General features: G+C 54.6%; 1 long non-coding RNA gene across 1 annotated transcript; it reads left to right on the top strand.

The window, feature by feature from the left end:
* Positions 1 to 851: 851 nt before the first annotated feature.
* Positions 852 to 1,801, top strand: LOC143267818 (uncharacterized). The gene is made up of 2 exons (XR_013043366.1): positions 852 to 1,007; positions 1,527 to 1,801. It is a non-coding gene; the product is annotated as an uncharacterized LOC143267818 (long non-coding RNA).
* Positions 1,802 to 7,341: the final 5,540 nt, after the last annotated feature.

Raw genomic sequence — 7,341 nt, 5'->3', positions numbered from 1 at the left:
CATGCCTCCACTCCATCTTCCTTGCACCAGCTCATTCCCTCTCAGATCCGGAAGATGCCCAGGCACCATTTCTAAACAATCGTGTGGACCCTGCCGTCGTCACTTAGGACTCCAGCTCCGGGGATGTGGCTGGGCCATGAGCTTTGTGAATCTACCTCTTCTGTGCCCAACAAGTGCTGTGGTCCTCCAGGGGCCTTGCCCTGACTTGTCCCTGAGAGCGAAGAAAAAGCTTCACATTTCCAGGGCCAACGCCCAGACAGTGACCTGAGTGAGTACCCAGTCCCGTCCCCCCTCCTGGACCCTAGTGCCCCATCGGAATCACCGACATAAAGGCCTGCAGGCCAGCCTCGTGAGTTTTCCTGGCTGACTCCATGGATAGATGGAGCAGGACCACAGGTGAAGGGCTGGGATGGGGGGGGTTGGGGGGTGGGGGGGTGGCCAGATGAATGAAGTGGGCCCCACAGGAGAGTGTCTTTGGCCCTGGGAAGATAAACACGACATGTAGACTTCCATGTGCCTCAGGGGCAGGTTCTGGCCGACACCTCGGCCTCTCAGAAAGTCACACGGCCTTGTAGCCCTTCCATTCTACCAGCTGAGCTACAGAGGGGTGGGTCTGCCACAGTCAGTGGGGTGGCTTTGGGACACTGGCGTCTTGGTGGGGACGGAGGAGAATCTAAACGGAACGTTCTCTAGTCTCACTGTTATTACCCTCTTGTCTAGCAGAGGTAAGAAAAGCCCCATCCCGGCGGTTGCCAGGACAGGGCGGGTGGCACCTGACACTGGGGTGGGGGCGGGGCGGGCGGCACCTGACAGACACTGGGGTGGGCGTGGCACCTGACGGACACCACCTGTAGCAGCCTTTGATGGGGAAGGTGAAGCGGAGAATTGCCTCTGAGCCCTCTGAGCCCACCGCTTCTCAGTCTCCCACTTCTCTGTGACGGATAGGTGGACGAAGGCCCCTCCTTGTGTGTGCCATGCCTGGCTTGGCAAGCCTGGGCATCCGTGAGGTCAGTCAATCCAGCCACGCCAGGTGGAATGGGCTCCGTCTCCGAGCCGGGAGCCCTGTAACAAGCGCCCATCTTGTTGCGTGACTTTGTGCGAGTTTCTTGTCTTCTCAGCTGACTCACTTGCCTTCTTCCCAAATAAGACAATAGTTGCCTCACGGGCTTGTTGGGAGGCCTGCTGCCTCCGGGTGTCCAGCCCAGGAAACTCCTGGCACAGAGTTCCATAGATCCCGGATCTGTCTTCCTGGGAAGCCCGAATCCTCAGATCGACCTGGGTTGTCATAATCCTGTCATCCAGTGCAGGGGCCATGAGTGGCTGGTGTGTGTTTGAAAAATAGTCAGTCTGAAGGGGAAGTCTTGAAATTATAAGATGCCCACGGGATGACCACAGAATGCAGAAGAAGAATGGAATTTGTCGTGTGTCACTTTTAATACTGACCACACGCTGGAATGAAGTCTTTATGTATTACGCTAAATAAAATAAATTTAAATTAATTAAGTTCATCTTTTTCTTATTTTCAGACTGTGGCTACTGGAAAACAAGATGCGAGTGTGAACCTCAGCTGAGCAGTACTTGAACTTGGAGAGGTCATCTTTAGGGCACCTTGCCTCCTGTCCCAGGAAAAGTGGCTTGGGGGCTTGCAGCAGCCTGGGTATCTGCTCCCTGTGGCTTCCTTCCCTTCCTGTCCCCCAACTCTCACTCCCTCAGAGCCTCAGATTCAGGCCAGGGTCGGGGAGCTGCCCTCCCCCAAGATGAGCATAAAACCAGCTTCCAGCTGGTGGGGATCTCAGAACTGTGTGGGAATGTCCCCGGCCTCACTTTCTCCCTCCCAACCACCCCAAGGGATGTGGCTTCCTGGCCTCAGGGTCTGAGTCAGATGTAAGGAATCCTCTCTCTTCTCAGGAGGGTCTGGGTGACAGGCAGGCCGTAGACACTGAGCATCAGAAATGCAGGGTAGGATCCAGGCTCAGCACTGTAGATGGAGGCTCAACCTCACACTAGCCACGAGGCTGGGGAAGCCCCACCTGGCAGCCTCACAATTCCCTCACCTGTACATCTGGCATAATCCTCATCTAGCTTATGTCAGAGTCCAGGGGATAAAACGATGTTGTGGAGGTGTGGCCCTCTGCACAGTCTCGTGCAGAAGGAGTCAGTGGTTGGAAGACCCTTATTGGCTGTGGCTGCTGTCAGTCACTCAGTCTTGGAGGAGAAGCAGAGTCGGGGTGCACAGGCCAGGTTGGCTTGCAGCTCTCTTTCAGGCCTTGGGCTGTGCATGGCCTTCTTGTAGCTTGATGGCCCTTTTCAGATGGGGACATTGAGGTACCTTCAGGTGAAGTGACTGGTTGGAGGCCAGAGCCTCCAACAGGGGTTGATTTCCATCCCCAGAGTCTGTGTTCTTTCTACCGCCGACACTAAGAGGGCTCCAGGAAGAAACGGGTCTAATAGAATGGTGAAGACTTGAGCCTTAAAATCTCTCTCTCCTCTCTCTCTCTCTCTCTCTCTCTCTCTCTCTCTCTCTCTCTCTCTCTCTCTCTCTCTCTCTCTCTCTCTCTCTCTGTGTGTGTGTGTCCAGACAGGCATGGTGGCTTTTATGCCTAAAATCCCAGCATTCAAGAGGCTGAGGTAAAGGGATTGCCATGAGTTCAAGGCCACCCTCAGCTACATAGTAAGACTCTATCTCAAAAAATGGAAAGAGGGGTTGGGGATTTAGCTCAGTGGTAGAGTGCTTGCCTAGCAAGCACAAGGCCCTGGGTTCAGTCCTCAGCTCTGAAAAAAAAATGGAAAGAGAGAAAGAAAGAAATCCATGGCTCTTGGGTTGAGCCCGCTCTCCCAAAGAAGACCCTGAGCTAAGGGCATGGGTGCAGGTAGTTCACTCAGGAGGGGATACCAAGAAACTCTCAGGAGCAGGCAGGGAGGGAGCTATCCCCGGGGTGGGGGTGGGATTTGCTGAGGGGGTTTCTGCTGTGGCACCTGGGCTCCAGCCAGCTGGGTTGTATGTAGACATACTTCATCTTTGCACCCTGGGAACCTGTGAGTGGGTGATGGCCAACTGCCCCCCTCCCCAACTGAGGACTGTCAGATGTGTTAGAAGTACTGGCCCTTCCCTGCACAAGGCAAGGTCTCTTGATGCCGGAGAGCCCTTGGGTAGAGAGAGACAGGTGGATTTGAGGCGAGGGCAGCAGGACATCTGTGGAGGCGGCCTCAGCTTGACTCTTGGGAAGCGCTCTTGAGAAAAACCAAACCATGCAAGGGTGTGTGTTCACTACCGCCTTTATTAAGTCTAAATTTAGAAGTAACCTAAAAGTACAGCAAGAGGGAATTCACTTAGCAAATTATGGTGAATCAGGATACAGAGCATTCTACAGCCCCCAAGTGAAGACCCTGCGGCACCAGGGAAGGGCTGAGGAAGGAATGTTAGCGTGGTCTATGCACATGAGCTCTGCCATGGCGGCCATGGCCATGGGCCTCCTCCAGAGCAGAGTGCATGTTGAGAGATGTATGGACAGGCCAAGTCCTGGTGGAAATAGGTGTGTGCCAACCCATCCACCTGACCTCGGGAGTATGGGAGCTGCTGTCTGCGGGAGGCGGCAGTGTGTCTTCTCTGAAGAGGCTTTAGGTCTGCTCTTATTAGTATTACTTTGGTATGCATGTATATGTGTGTGAATGTTGGGGATGTGTGTTGTGTGTGCATGCACATGCATGTGGGATATATGTCTGTACTTGTGTGTGTGTGTGTGTGTGTGTGTGTGTGTGTGTGTGTGCAGGGCGTGGGGCGGTACGTGTGAATGCTGAAGTCAACGCTGGCTGTCTTCCACAGTCATTCTCCACTTTTTTTTTTTTTTTTTTAAGACAGGTGAGAGAGTGCCTCTCTCTGAACCTAGAGCTCATGGATTTGGCCAGCTTGGTTGGCCAGCAGGGTCCAATGATCTGCCTATCTCTGCCCGCCCCCCACGGTGCCAGTGCTGAGATTACAGGCACATGCCACGGTGCCCAAGCTTTTGACTTGGGTGTGAAGGATCAGAACTTAGGTTCTCTTGTTTGCATGGCAAGTACTGTGTCAGCTGAGCCCTCTCCCTAGTCCCTCAGCTCTGCTTTACGTCAGCCTTCACTGTAGTATGCAGGACCACCGAGAATGCCAGGAGGTCTCCTTACCTCAGCCGATGGTGTCACAGCAGCCGCTGGCCCCCTGTTTGATGATGGCCGAGGACTGTGACTGAGTGGAGCTGACGGACAGAGTGACACTCTGGGTGGTCTATGAGGATGCTGCCCAGATGCTGGTAACAAGGCTCCCTCTGGGGCAGGGTATAGGCTTGCCCTGGGCCACAGAGCCGAGCTTACACATCTGGCACAGCTAGCTGGTACCTCCTAGTCTGAGGCACACCTGGAGCTTCCCCTAAGCCAGCAGAGGTAAATGACCTGGGCAGGGGCTGCTTCTCTCCTAAGGTCTCATCACCCCTGGGCGTGGGTCTTAGATTGGCATGGCACAGCCCCTCCCTTCTCTCCTCCTACGCCTCTTGGGTCCCGGAGGAGGAGGAGCACATGGACTCACTCATCAGTGACCAAATCGAACTAGCCATCTTCCAGATCTTCCCTGGCTTGGCGGGAGTGCCTCCCTGTGAGTGTGAGATTCACACAGGTTCGGCCCACCCAGTATCTAGGAGCTGTGCTGCCTTGGGCAAGGCTCTCTCCTCTCCGAGGCTCCGGCTTCTGCTAGCCCTGACATGGCAAATGCGTGGCCACGCTATAACACCGCATCGGAACTGGAAGAGCTCATAAACAACCATTTCCTCTCATAGTCCTGAGGTTGCCAGCCTCAGCCCAAGGTGCTGGCAGGTGTCTGGGGAGGGCCTGCCTTCTCACAGGTGCTGGTGTGGCCGCTAGCTCTGGGGATTTTAAAAATAAGGGCACACATACAATAGAATCTAACCGTCTTCTAAAGGCCACACCCCCACCATGACCACCCATCTCCTTGAGGGTTGGGGTTTCAGCATGGGAGCAGGTGGAGGCAACATTCTTAATTGAGTTTCTCTGATCTAGGGATGAGCCCAGAGACTGAGGCGTGGACAAGGGGCTGAGTGGATAGTGGGCAGCCAGTCTCCTGTGAGGCCCGCTTTTGCCTCCGACTCAAGGCATGCAGCTGGGCAGGCTGGGCAGGCCTCGTGATCTCCATTCCAGCCCTGCTGCAGATGAAGGGCCTGCCCTGGAGAGGGCAGAGAGAATAGGCTGCATGCAGGGAGAACAGAGGCAGGCAGGACCAAGGCTGGTTCTCCTCGCTCATGGGGTCCGTGCAGTTTCCCCCCAGGGTACCCTTGGAGGCCTGCTTTCCTAGAACCGGACAGTACGTACCTGGAAGCCGCACACCGCCAGGGACGAGGCCAGGGACTGCAGAATAAGAGGGACTTCAGGAGCCGGGTGTGCTCTGAAAGATGCCGTCTGAACCTGGGCTGGGCCGGGGACAAAAGCCACCTCCTGTGTTATAGCTGTGCCCGCCCAGGACGGCTGGCTGTGATGAAACAGGGCTTCCGTGTGCCAGGTCTGTGCATGCCACTTTGCTAGTTCAGTCTTCCTCTCCAGGATGCCACTTCTCAGCTCATGTCCCCCGTACCCAGTCCGTCTCCGCTCCCCCCCCATCCCTTCTCCTTGCTCTTTCTCTCTATCCTGGGATGGCCTTGAACTTGCTATGTAGCCAAGAATGATCCCAAAGCTTTGGTCCACTTGCCTCCATCTCCTGAGTGCTGGGATTTCATACAATGACCCCATTTCTGTCCCTGTCTTGCTATCATGGACATCACACAGTCTGATGGGGCCCCCTGGATGGGTTTCAGCCTCATCTATCTTGCTTTCGGGATTGTTCTACAGGGTCTCAGTGTCTATGCTGTTCTCTGGGCTGCTGTATCACACTCACTTCTTTCCTTCCTTCCTCCCTTCTTCCCTCCCTCCCTCCGATGCCACAGGCTTAGTTGGTCCCTCCCTTCCCCCCTCTTGTCCCCCCCCCACCCATGCCTGCCTCTGGTAGCAATTACTCCGGGTTAGAATGGAATCCTTTAGGGCCCAGACAGACCCAAGAGCAGCACATGGGGCCCAGATGGCAAGCAAAATCCTCCAAAAACTAGACACTGGTCATGAGGGTCAGGAGGGGCACACCTGGAGAGGGCACAGCCCACTCAAGAGCACAGACCCACGTCCTGTGGCTGCTCTACCAATAGAATCAAGACCTAGGGCTGGGTTAGCTTCCCAGGGCCAGCCAGGGCTGGCTAGAGACAGAGGAGAAGGCTTGCTGGAAACCAAGACTTCAGGCCCAAGTTCACTGGCTGCACGCATCACCGTGCTCTGCCCACGGCCTTCTGAAGGTCATCAATGAGTGGGAAATGGTCCAGAAGGCTTGAGTCTGAGTCCAGGCTCTGATCTTATGAGTGAGAGGCAGCAGCCTGAGTTCCAGACCAGCTCTGCTTCTGGCTGTGTGACCTATGTGACACTGAGCTGGTCACTGCACTCCTCGGTGTCTTCACCTGGAGATCAGAAGTAACAGCAGCATCCATTGGGGATGATGGAGAAGACTCACTTATTACCATGTGTGAAGCTGACATCGGACCTGGCATGGTGTTTAGGCAATGATAAAAACTAATAACAATAAATAATTGTTACTAATTCTTTTTAAAGTGCAGTTTACCTCAAGCTGTTCCTTCTCAGGAATCTCCATGGCTCCCCGCTGCCTAACAGCTAAAGTCTAAGCAGGCTCAAGTGGCCAGTTTTCTGTCCTTATCCAACTCAACTTAGCAGAGCAGTGCTCCCTCTGAGTCACAGGCCTTAGCAGAGCAGTGCTCCCTCTGAGTCACAGGCCTTAGCAGAGCAGTGCTCCCTCTGCAGCTGCCTACTAGGCTTCCTGGCCCCTGGGTCACCACTCACTCCACCACAGGCTCCTTCTACTCTCCTGCCAGCTCTTCCAAGTTCACACCTTTGCCTACTTAGTTACTGAGTTTTTGAAGTACCGAGGCTTGAATTCAGGAGCTTGTGCATGTCAGGCAGGATCTTTACCACCGAGATGCATCCCAACCCTTAAAAAATGTTTGTTTGTTTGTGTAATTGAAATAGGGTCTCACTGAGCTGTTCGAGATGACCTTGAACCGTTTCCATCCTCCTGCCTCAGCCACCTGAGCAACTTGGATGGCAGGCCTTGTTCTTCATCCGCCTTTTAATACATCTACGTCCTTGAGAGACCCCTGGAGCTCCCTCAGGCAGGCGCTCAGCTCTAGCATGGCAGGTACTCTGAGGCCCAGGTTTGAATCTCTAGCTTGGCGTCTCTCCCTGGCTTCTCCTCATGCCCAGTCAGCTCTT

Source organism: Peromyscus maniculatus, chromosome 1 (genome assembly GCF_049852395.1).
Source record: "Peromyscus maniculatus bairdii isolate BWxNUB_F1_BW_parent chromosome 1, HU_Pman_BW_mat_3.1, whole genome shotgun sequence".
In the NCBI taxonomy this organism is placed as follows: domain Eukaryota; kingdom Metazoa; phylum Chordata; class Mammalia; order Rodentia; family Cricetidae; genus Peromyscus; species Peromyscus maniculatus.
This window is presented reverse-complemented; position numbering and strand designations above follow the sequence as displayed.